The 12,269-nt window shown below is 38.8% G+C and overlaps 1 protein-coding gene and 2 long non-coding RNA genes across 4 annotated transcripts in view; 1 reads left to right on the forward strand and 2 right to left on the reverse strand.

Moving 5' to 3' along the window:
* The window catches only part of LOC309861654, a 429,230-nt gene that overhangs the window by 380,581 nt on the left and 36,380 nt on the right, over positions 1-12,269 (reverse strand). The window lies entirely within an intron of this gene.
* Positions 1-12,269, reverse strand: part of LOC309861651 (uncharacterized protein) — a 92,088-nt gene that overhangs the window by 57,013 nt on the left and 22,806 nt on the right. The window contains exons 4-5 of one of the 2 annotated variants that reach the window (XR_014310089.1): positions 10,292-10,396; positions 9,999-10,013 (exon numbers count right to left, since the gene is read on the reverse strand). The gene's annotated coding sequence lies outside the window, so the exon portion shown is untranslated. Of the gene's footprint in view, positions 1-9,998; positions 10,014-10,291; positions 10,397-12,269 lie in introns of those variants that run through there. The other variant, XM_082724731.1, reaches the window with a different exon arrangement.
* LOC309861653 lies at positions 40-8,719 on the forward strand. The gene is made up of 2 exons (XR_014310092.1): positions 40-323; positions 7,107-8,719. It is a non-coding gene; the product is annotated as an uncharacterized lncRNA (long non-coding RNA).

Below are 12,269 nucleotides of genomic sequence, written 5' to 3' on the forward strand. Positions count from 1 at the left end.
AGCTCCTCCTCTGTGGAGCTGCCTGCAAAGCGAAACTGCCCAGGATCGATGCTGTCAGGGAAATGTGTCTGCACAGAGGCAAGGCACTAATCAAGTTCTCCTGCAGCTGCTGACCTAGCCCTCAACACTAAATGAAGAAACATGCAGCCATGAAAGAGAAGCAGCTGGTGGACAAGAAATCAGAGGAAATGGAAACAATAAAGGAGGAATCGCTGGACTTGAAAATAATGCAGAATCCCAACAACAAAAATCCCTTTGTCCATAGCAATGAGGAAATATTTCATGAAGATGGTTTCTCACCCATGTGGAGCAAGAGGCAAAGGGTAAGGTGAATTTTAAGGGTGTTGCTGGGTATCAGTTTCCAAATGGCAGCCCTGTTACTGGACCAAAGACGGATAGTAGGGACCAAACGCAGTGGAGAGTCATAAACCAAGAAGAGTGGAAAGTTAGAGAACATCCACACAGATATTCTGTACCTGTGTTTCTCTGAAAAATGCTGATTCTACGTGGTTCTTGAGAACACTCCTAAAGAATCACACTATTATAGAATCTTGAACCTGACAATAAGCTAAGGGTTTCTAGTTCAAGTACCTTGTGGATGAAGAAAGGGAGATCCAGGAAGATCCAAGAGCTTCCCCAAGGTCACAAACAAATTAGGGGCAGAGAGCTAGAAAGAACCAAAGTCAATTTCTCATAGATCTTAAGACAGTGCTTTTGGAGTTCCAGTAAATTTTCCACACTTCTGAAGCCTTTTGAGCTACAGGCTCATGTTGGAAGACTTAATTTCAATAAGCAGGTTGGCAATAACAGTCTGGCATAGTTAACAATTAAACTGTTTTTATAAATAATGACTTCTATAGGAAATACGATCTCTTTCAATTAAGATATGAAGTACATTTTGGTTTTGCAAATGATGAGGCAGTTGTGTCCCTGTTGGGTATCAGGGATCCTTTTTACTTCTTGTCACCAAAGAAGGTGAGGTTAGGTACTCTAGCACAGATTGCCATTTGAACTAGTAACTTTCTACAGTGAAAACAAGGAATCCAGAGAATCAAAGTAGCATTGTAGACACTACCGCTATTCCAAAACCCTTATTTTATTCCTTTATTTATCTCATATAAATAACTTAATATAATTCATTTCATTAATGTATAGTTAAAAGAGATGTAATGAATCAGAAGAGTGTTTAGCTGAAGCAGCCTGCATATTAAAAATCTCTGCTCTGGAGGTCTTTAGGCAAGTATCATGCTTTCATCCCTGAAACAATGGGTGGATCATTGTAGAAGCAATCACTTTCTTTTTTAAACAGATGTCAAAGATTTCATTTCATTTGTTAATTAATAAGGGAACCATTAAGATGTTTCAATGGATTCAAAGGAAAATTCACAATACCACTTACATGTGGGCAAATAAGGTATATTGAAATGAATTTCAAAATAGATGCAAAAATGGGGCGCTTGGGTGGCTCAGTGGGTTAAATGTCCAACTCTAAGTTTCGGCTCAATTCATGATCTCAGGGTTGTGAAGTTGAGCCCTATATTGGGCTCCATGATCAGGGGGGAGTCTGCTTGAGATTCTGTCTCTCCCTTTCCCTCGCCCACCCCCTCTGCTTTTCCCTCACTCAAGAGAGAAAGCACTCTTTCTCTCACTAAAATAAATAAATATTTTTTAAAAAAGATGCAAAGAGAGGAAAAATATACTAGTATTCACAGGCAAATAATTGATTTCATTCTACCAGACAGAAGTTGGTCTTTTGTCCTCAGGAATTATGTTTTTATCAGGGTGTCTGGGTGGCAGAGGCAGTTAAACATACAACACTTGACTTGAGCTCAAGTCATGATCTCAGTCACGGTCATGAGATCGACCCCCCAGGTTGGACTCTGCGCTGAGCGAGGAGCCTGCTTTAGATCCTCTCTCTGCCTTCCTCTGTCCCTCCCACCCCACTCTCTCTCTCCTTAAAAAACAAACAGAAAAAGAATTACGATTTTATCAATTTTCTGTAAACTACAGAATTATAAAGTAGTTCAAAGACAATGAAAAGTAAAGATGATAGAATTAAAGATTCTAGAAGGATAGACTAGACATACATGCCTTGTTTTCAACTGAAAATACACAGTAATCTTTGGTCTACTAGAATTCTTTCATAATTTTCCATTCAATTCACATTTTACAGATTAAGAAACTGAATAGAGAAAGGTAATAGCCTAACCTGGATCCCTAAGTGCAGAGCGTGAATGTGAACAAAGATCAGATGCCAGGGAACTTCTCTTAACCTATAGAGCAGTTCTTACCTGGTGATAGTATATGTCTCTGGATATTTCGCAATGCCTAAAGACATTTTTGGCCGTCACAATTTGAGAGTATTTCTGACTTCTGAAGGGCAGAAACTGGGGTTGCTGCTTAACATCGTACAATGCAAAGGACAGCCCCCACAACAAATAAACCACCTCTTTTTGAAAAGTTTCCACCCTTAAAAGATGATATCTCCTTGGACAATGACAGGGTATAAACCACTCAGAACCCACATGCCCAGGTCACTATAAAAAGCAAAAAGCAGGGGCACCTGGGTGGCTCAGTGGGTTAAAGCTTCTGCCTTTGGCTCAGGTCATGATCCCAGGGTCCTGGGATCGAGCCTCACATGGGGCTTTCTGCTCAGCAGGGAGCCTGCTTCCTCCTCTCTCTCTCTGCCGCCTCTCTGTCTGTCAAAAAATAAATAAAATCTTAAAAAAAAAAAAAAAAGCAAAAACACACTTTTCAGAAACATGTCTACTTAAAAATCTTCCACTACACTAGCATGTAAATCATTAAAGAATTGAAAGGGCTAAGAACAACTGGTAAAATACAATGAGAACTTGTGATAATTGGCACCGTCCATTGATTAATAGGACAGTAGTATTTATTCAACTCTCCCACAGGCACTCTTTAAGGAATAGGGGGTCATGCCGAGGAAAGTACTCAATTGGCAACATTATCATGAAACTTACTTGCATTTGGAAATAAAAGAAAATTAGTAGAACATATCTCAGCCTCAGATACAGAATCAGTTAGATTCTGACATGTATTTAACCAATTTTCTTTTAATAGCTACCGTGTGCAAGATGTAAGCTAGGTGCTAGGGACGCAAGAAGATAGAAGCTTATGAGCTAGTGGAGAAGATGAACATACACATAACAAATTATAATGCAGCACGATCGTTCCGTGATCCTAAGGGAAAGCTAGCTTAAGACTGCTAAGAGGAGGGAGGAAACACAGCACAGAAAACTCAAGCTGATTCTGGAGGGGATGGACTTGGAGAACAAGAAAGAGGGAGGGGAAATTCTGGGCAGATGGAATGGCGCTGTTCAGAGGCATAAACATGACAGAGACTGGTGTATTCTGAGAGTATAAATGTAAGGGTGGTAAGGGCAAGGTGATTCATGTAAGATGACATGACAACAGACAGGTAGTGGGGGGCCTGACCAGGCAGAGTCTCCCCTCTGAGTTGTTTCCACTGTTTTGGCTTTAAGGAATGAAGCTGCTATGAATATAGCACAAGTCTTTTGTGAACATATTTTTTAAAATTTCTCTTGGATGAACACTCAGGAGTAGAAGTGGTGTACACAGCATAGACATGTATTCCACTTACTTGTGGAACATAAGGAATAACATGGAGGACATTGGGAGAAGAGGAGAAGTGAATTGGGGGAAATCGGAGGGGGGAGACAACACATGAGAGACTGTGAACTCTGAGAAACAGAGGGTTTTTGGAGGGGAGGGGGTTGGGGGGTGTTGGGTGAGCCTGGTAGTCAGTATTATGGAGGCCACATATTGCATGGAACACTGGGTGTGGTGCATAAACAATGAATCTTGGAACACTAAAAAATAATTAAATTAAAAAGAAAAATAAAAGAAATATCGTACAACTTTTCAGAGTAATTGTACTGTTCTCTACTCTCACCAGCAGCAATGAGAATACCTGCTACTCCACATCCTTGCCAATCCTGGACATTGTCAATCTTTTAAATCTTAGCTCGTTTTAGCGACTACGTTGTGCTATATCACTGATTTGACTTGGCGTTTGATAATTAATGATTTTGAGCATATTTTATTTTATTTTTTTTTCTAAAGATTTTTAAAATTCATTTATTTATCAGAGAGAGAGTGAGAATGAGAGAGAGCACAAGCAGGGGGCAGAGGGAGAAGGCTCCTCGCTGAGCAAGGAGCGAGGACCTGGAACCAGGGGCTTGGGGCTTGATCCCACAACCCTGAGATCATGACCCAAGCTGAAGGCAGACGCTTAACAGACCGAGCCACCCAGGCGTCCTGATGTTGAGCACATTTTAATACTTATTGGCTACTTATAAGTCTTCCTTTGTGACATGTCCAAGTCTTTTGCCCATTCTTTAAGTGTGTTGTCTTTTTATTATTATGTTGTAGATATGCTTGATGTGTTCTGGAGGTAAGTCTTCAGCCACATACATGTGTTGTGAAATTTTTTTCCCCACTCTGTAAACTATTTGTTTTAACAGTGTTTTTTGATAAGCAGAGTTTTTTTTTTTTAATTTGTTAAATTCCAATTTATTGATATTTCCCTTTTACGATGAATGCTTTCTCTGGGCAGTCTAAGAAATCTCTGCCTATCCATCACTACAAAGATTTTCCCTTATATATTTAAGCTTATGATACAACTTTTTTTTTTTTAAAGATTTTTATTTATTTGACAGACAGAGATCACAGGCAGGGAGAAAGCCAGGCGCAGAGAGAGGAAGGGAAGCAGGCTCCCTGCCAGGACCCTGGGATCAAGACTTGAGCCGAAGGCAGAGACTTTAACTCAGTGAGCCACCCAGGTGCCCCCTATGATGCATCTTGAATTAATTTTTTGTATATGATGTGAGACAAAGGTCCAGTTTCATCCTTTGGCATATATAGGTATCCAATTTTCACTAGCAGAACCATCCCTCTAACCCCACTGAATTTCTTTTGCTCCTTTGTTGAAAATCATTTTACCCTGTAATTGTTAGTCTACTTCTGAACTTCTCTCTTGCGTTCTGCTGGTTTATCTAAACTTTACTCAATATCAGTCTATTTCAATTATTATAGCTTTAAAGTAAGTCTTGAAATAAAAACCTAGTAGATTAAGTCTTCCAGATTTGTTCTTTCTCTCTCCCTTACCCCTTTCAAAGTTATGTTGGCTATTTTAGGTCCTTTTGTTTTCCATATATTTTTCAATTAATTAATTAATTAACCAGTTAATTAATTAATTGAAGAAAGAGAGAGAGTACACATGAGTGGGCAGAGGAGGAACAGAGGGAGAGAGCATGTCCAGCATGGAGCCCAATATGCGGCTCGATCTCATGACCTGAGTCAAAATCAAGAGTCAAGACACTTAACTGACTGAGCCACCCAGGCACCCCCATATATATTTTAAAGGTTCTATTTATTTATTTTAGAGAGAGAGGGAAAGAGAGTGTTGGGGGGGGAGGAAGAGAGAGAATCTCAAGCAATTCCACATGGAGCATGGAGCCTGATGCAGGGCTCAAGCCCTTATGGGCTATCCCTGTGATCATGACCTGCATTGAAACCAAAAGTCAAATGCTTAATTGACTGAGGTACCCAGGCATATCACCCATATATATTTTAGAATTAGCATGCCAATTTCTACAAAAAAGCCCTTTGGGATTTTGAATTGAACTCAATCTATAGATCATTGTGGGGAGAAGTAACATCTTGACAATATTGAATGTACCAATCCCTGAACATGTTTATTTCTATTTACTTAGGCCTTTCCCCCCCAATTTTTTCAACAGTATAGAAATCTTATACTTCTTTTATTAAATCATCTCTAAATGTTTACAATGTTTTTGGATGTTGTTATAAATTTTATTTTCCAATCTTATTTAATTAAAAAATGAAAAAAATCCTTATTGTTTTCTCATTGTGGAAAAAATAAAGATATAGAGAAGAAAGTATCAGTAATAATATGGCCACCCAAAGATAATTATTATTAGCATCTTGGTGCATATGTCAATAATCTTATAATACCTACTTATGCATATTTTAAATATTAAATAGTGAGTATGTTTTTTAGAAATAAAAATCAAATCAGACCAACACCAGTATAAACCAAGAGGAATTCTGAAAGGTGGCCCTAGACCTACATTAGGTTGTCTTTTAAATATCTTTATATCCATTCATTGTTTGGAAATCCAGAACACATTTTCCCCAAAGAAACAATGTATAAATGATAGATAATCAATTCAGACTCCCCCCACCCCCACCAAAAAGGCAAACAAACCCATTCTTAACTCATCGTGGCTTTTGGCCCTCTGATCTGAGCCTATTTCTAAACTCTTTTAAGGTAGCACTAACCCCACACCTTCATTCCCTATAAGCTATGAATCTCCTAAATACCTGTAAGGAGAGAGACACAGGATGGAGTCAGTGGACAAGGCAGAGGAAACTTTGCAAGATCAGGAGATCAGAGTTATGCAAGGAGTCCTGTACCAACAATGACTCTGAGGCCCCTGCGTATATAAGCTGCAGAAGACAGGTGGTTTCTAGCAGCAAGAGAACTGGGTAGTAGCAGAACTTTATCCGTATTAATCATCCCCAAATGGGGTGCCTGAGTGGCTCAGTGGGTTAAGCCGCTGCCTTCAGCTCAGGTCATGATCTCAGGGTCCTGGGATCGAGCCCCGCATCGGGCTCTCTGCTCGGCGGAGAGCCTGCTTCCTCCTCTCTCTCTTCCTGCCTCTCTACCTGCTTGTCATCTCTCTCTGTCGAATAAATAAAAATAAAATCTTTAAAAAAAAAAAAAAAGAATTAAAAAAAAAAATCATCCCCAAAATAATTCTACTGAGGCTAAAATTCAGGAGGTCCAGTCCAATCTCAGGTTGTCATGTCATCCAAGAAACACATGCCAGTAACAAAGAAAATCCCCAAATAATTTAAATATTGCCTCTCTCAAGGATTGTGCTGTCCATACATAAATAGAAAACTATCTTGTCTAATCTTTTGCTTTCCTATTGGCTTCATCCTATAGCTTTTCTAGAATTATCTTTTCTAAGTAATGTAAAACGATTTTCCTAGCCATAGAATTTTTTCTTCTTCTCCAACCCCCTTTCTTCCAGGTCTGCATTCCCTGAACCAAAGAACATCCTGGCAATGACAGAATATTCTCTGAACAGACAGGGGCATCCACATGATAGCCTACATTGCATCTCGCTGAACAGAAGTTTTCTACATTAGGAAGATCCTGTGTCACTGGAAAGATTTCTGGGAAGTCCTAGAGTCTAGGAAAAGATAAGACAAATGTATAACGATGGGTTTTTATTCTTACATGTAAAGATAATAGAAGGTGCTCTAAAAGCAAGTCCTTTTCAGGAACTTTTCATCCTACTCCCTTTGAGCCTCCATTGTTTAACCACCCACCACATTGGCTCAGCCTTGTTCTCAAGGAGGGCCTAGGTCTGGAATTCCTGAGGACTCATGCAGACACAGGTCAGGGGGGAGCTGCTTTGGCAGTGCAAAACAGGGAAGCTGGCACAGTGGCCGTCCACGCTGTGTTGATCTTTGGTCTGATACTTGTTTTTAGTTTCACTTTCTTTTAATTATGGTCTCTCTATATCTGACCTGAACAGCACTATTCTTCTGGTTTGTTAGTTAATTTTAATGATAACAGCATATCACCATTAGAGTGGCTTCTCAGGTCACAGTGTATTGCAGAGAGCAGATTGTTAATTAAATGGTAATGTTTTCTGAATTTTGAAGTAATTCCTAAAGTTAATAGTTATTAGTTACCTTGAAAACGTAAAAAAAAAAAAAAAAAAATCAGTATATAATTAGTAAGCTGCCCTCCAAGAAGCAGATCACATCACACTCTGTCCAAAAGGAACAGCTTTGCTGACGAGGCACTGACATAGTTAAGAGAAACCATGAATCACGAGGGGCCAGGAAAATGGTGCTGCCCAGCTCACATTCAGAGGCAGCATAATTTATGAAGCACTGAGGACAGTGGGAGGTAGGCTGTCAGAAATGCTAAGTTCTCTGCGGAATTATTACATTCCCTTTGAAAGATTCGATGTCATTGAAACGAGGTAATCTGGGGAAGCTTGGAGGTTCTATGCAATTGGGAAAAGTGCAAAGATACTTGGAAATGAAGCCAAATTTCTTCAGCCTTTTTCCCACTGGAAATCAGACCAAGGTCTTATGAAAACAGACTTTCTTTTCAAGCATCAGGAGGAAACACTGCAAAAAAGATGCCCATGGCACTTGGAAACTTCTGGATTCACCAATACCAGAGCAGTCAGAAATTGAGTCAATTCTGCCTTAAGATGTGTTTTCTTATCCCTCAGCACACTCTTTTTAATTATTTAAGATCAGATATTGTCTCTGTGTTCGAAGGAAAAAGACAAGGAAAACATAACAATATACAACAATGTTGATGACTTGAACACACTAAGTACAAGTTATTACATTTATTATCTCTTTTGATAAGTAACAATTTCTAATATCACTTCACTGCTTAAGACAGCATTAAGTGCTTTTCATGGGTTATTTTATTTTATCCTGCCATAAAAATAAGCACCCCTTCAATTTAGAAATAGAGAAACTGAGGCTGAGAGAAGCCAAGCAACTTGACAAAATAACACAATTTGTCAGTGGTGGAGCTTATATTCCAGTCATTTCCTTCAGCTTTTTTTTAAAGGTATCAAGTTTTAATCTAATAAAAAGATTAAAATGACTAAATCTACTTGACATTTTGGAACGGAATATGATTCACCTTGAAGAAGAGCACTCTGGATTTTGGCATAACAGACTGGCTATTTCTTTTTGTCAAATCATTTTTATACAACTCCTGTCTGGTCCATAATGGCTCTGTGGCATGTACTCTCTGAATATAGATGAAATCACTCCGCTGTTAACACCTCAGTGGAATGCTCCCTCAATAAGACAAAGTTTATTCAACTTTGGGAAGTGGTATTTGCAAACTATTCCAAAAGCCCCTCATAATACATTCAGACCCTCTTTCCTCCCTACCTGTTCATATACTTAGCTTATCCATTAGGAAGGACCTGGATCATAAAGAGACTTCTTTTAATGGATTGTATTATTTTCTGTCAAGCAGCCATTTATTTCCTTGGAGGTCCATTGTACCTACTATCCATTTCCATGGGAGTAGGTAGTCCTGTTTCTGAGGTATTTATATGAAATTTTATAACAGTTTCTATGGCAACAGAGGATGAGAACATTACCTCAAGCCATTTAAAACGATAATTCACCAAAATTAAGTGTGTACAATTTAGTTTGCTACCTGGCTATTGAAAGGTCTAAGGTAACTTGGTTGGCAGTTTGAAGAAACCTTTTATTCCTCACTCCTTTGCATCAGGTATGCTACCTGGTCAGAAAACTGATTTCCAGAAACGTGAATGGCCACCGAGCAAATTTTAGCAACAGTTTCAGCTGAACCTTTGTTGTAAACAATGCCATTTCCTAGGGGCAGAGAGATTGGACTTCAGAATGAACTACCCAGCCCACAGGCAAGCTTAGTACAGCAAGCAGGTCTGCTTTCCAGGCTAGGAGTTAAGCTTTTCTCTCCTGAATCAAGTATCAGAAATAAGTCCTTCCCATGGGGCACCTGAGTGGCTCAGTCTGTTAGGTGGCTGCCTTGAGTTCATGATCCCAGCATCCTGGAATTGAGCCCAAGGCCAGTCTCTCTGCTCAGCCTGGAGCCTGCCTCTCCCTCTCTCTCTGCCTGCCACTCCCCCGTTTGTGTCTGCTCTCTCTCTCTCCATCAAACAAATAAATAAAATATTTTTTAAAAATAAACCTTTCCTATTTATCTATGATATAAGAATAAATAGAAGTCCCTCACAAGGAAAGCCTTTTGATTCAGTTCAGTTCAACAGATGGTTATGGGGGTGTAGTGTGGCATCGTGGAAAGACAGCAGGCTGGGGTCCCACCAAAACTGGATTCAAATCCTTTAGTTGTGGAGCCCTGAGAAAATTACATACTTACTTCAAGGTTCTTTCTTCACCTGGAAATTAAAGACAATAATGCTTCCATTGGCAGGGTGTTTTAAGGATTAGAAATAACGTCTAATCTGGGACTCTATGTTCCTATCTTGGGGAAGAAAAAGACACGAGAAGCAGGTAGAAATAAATAATATCCTTTACTTGGGTTACTCAGAGCACAACAGAGGAGGTGTTATTTGTAATCTACCCCAGTATTCTCTATATTAACCTCTCACCCATTCTTACCCCCAAAGTCCTCCCTTCATAGGGCTATCCTTTTTTTCTCTCCCCTTTCTCCTACCTCATTGGTTCTGTCTTTCTGGCTCCAGTCTCTGAATTCTATATCACAAACGTCCAAGAATCTGGCAGCAAATTCTGATTCCCCTTGGAGGGCAGATAATAAAAGCTATAGAACAAAAGCCAAAATTCTTTTTAGATGGCAGGAGAGGTTAAAAAAAAAAAAAAAGATGGCAGGAGGGGTATATAGCAAGAGTTATGAACACATACTATAAGGAGATTTGCTCTGATTATATATATATGTGTACAAATATATGTATGTGTATATACATACACACACATATATACACATATTATACACACACACATATGTCATATATAACATTCACTCAATGCCTGGAACCTAGTAGTTGCTCAGTAAAAAATTCTAAATTAGTGAGCATCTACAATATGCCAGATACTTATCTCATACCCTTGGGGGTTCAAGCCCAGTTACAAGTAAGATCAGATCCCTGCTTCAAGGAGTTCACAGTGAAGAACTTATTCTTGAGTTTAGGTACCTGTTTTAAGCATCTACATTATATTAAAACAATGAACATATGTGTATTCAGTTTTTTCCATCAAATATCTTAGGTATAATAAAACACTGACATAGTATAAACAAATTAATATATTAGTTGTACTCCAGGGAACTAATTTCAAAATGACCAGGCAACATTTCTTAAAAAACAAATAAACAACCCCTCCACCACCAAAATAACCCACTCAAAACAAGTTATTTAATATATACATTTATTGGTTTTATAGTTAGCAACAAATGTTAGTTGTGGGTTATATGATAATTGAAGTCCTATCAATGTATGTTAATTGTGTCATTGTGTTTTTATCAATTATTTAATCTATTCTTGGATTAGAATGAAAAACACTGATATTCCATTCATTAATTCCTTGTTTCTTTCCTCTTTTATTTTTCTTTTCCTCTTTTATTTTTCTTAAACTTAATTTCATTTTTTCAGTGTTCTTTCCTCTTTATAATTGTTACCCTATTCTAGCCCTAAACGGATTGTGGAGTCTGAAATCAGCTACGTATTAACTGTATTTTGGTGGCAAATTATTTAACCTGATCTGTTAAATGGGATTAAATTTAATAGTATCTCATGACATTGTTGTAAAGATTAAATGAAATAATGTATGTTTGGCACCTAACATAAGCCTGGCATACTATGCCAACACTTAACAAATGGTTGTTATTATTATTGTCATTATTATTATTATTGCTGTCATACTAATTTATCATAGAAGCTGGCCTCTCCGAGGTGCAAACAGGAAGAGCATTATTTTAAAATTTCATTGCCTTCAAACATGTCTATCTTATCTCCCTTTCCTGCCCCTGGATGATACTTCAGGCAGATTTTTGTGTACTTTCTTGTTATTTTAGGATATTAGACAATAGTCTCATTTTCAGAATAGTCCAATCTAAATCAAAACTTCCATTTCCCATCCAGTTTAAAGCTTCTCCCCTCTCTCCAGCTCAGGCCTAACCAGGGAGTCCTCAGGTCAGTAGTGGGAGCACAACAGAGTCTATTCCTTGGCGCCTTTGCTCTACTGTCTCTGTTACCTGCTTCAGGCTCCTTCAGGACATGTGTGGAGGAGATAGGTTAAGGGGATGGAGAGGAGATGGTAGCTTCCTGCTGCTAGTACTTCTTTCTTGGTTCTCTCTTGAGGTACTCTCTCAAATGGCCTCAGTCCTAGCAACTATCCCATGCTGGCCCTTTCTTTCATGGAGTATTTTTGTGGGTTCTTTTACAACTGTCACCCCTCTACCTCCCTGATGTCAAGAATGTCAAACACCAGTCATGATCTCAGGGTCCTGGGATTGAGCCCCACGTTGGGCTCTCAGCTCAGCAGGGAGCCTGCTTCCTCTTCTCTCTCTGCCTGCCCCTCTGCCTACTTGTGGTCTCTGTCTGTCAAATAAATAAATAAAATCTTAAAAAAAAAAAAAAAAAGAATGTCAAATACCATTCTGTTCTCCCAAAAAAGTG

Source organism: Mustela nivalis (genome assembly GCF_964662115.1).
Source record: "Mustela nivalis genome assembly, chromosome: 3".
In the NCBI taxonomy this organism is placed as follows: Eukaryota; Metazoa; Chordata; class Mammalia; order Carnivora; family Mustelidae; genus Mustela; species Mustela nivalis.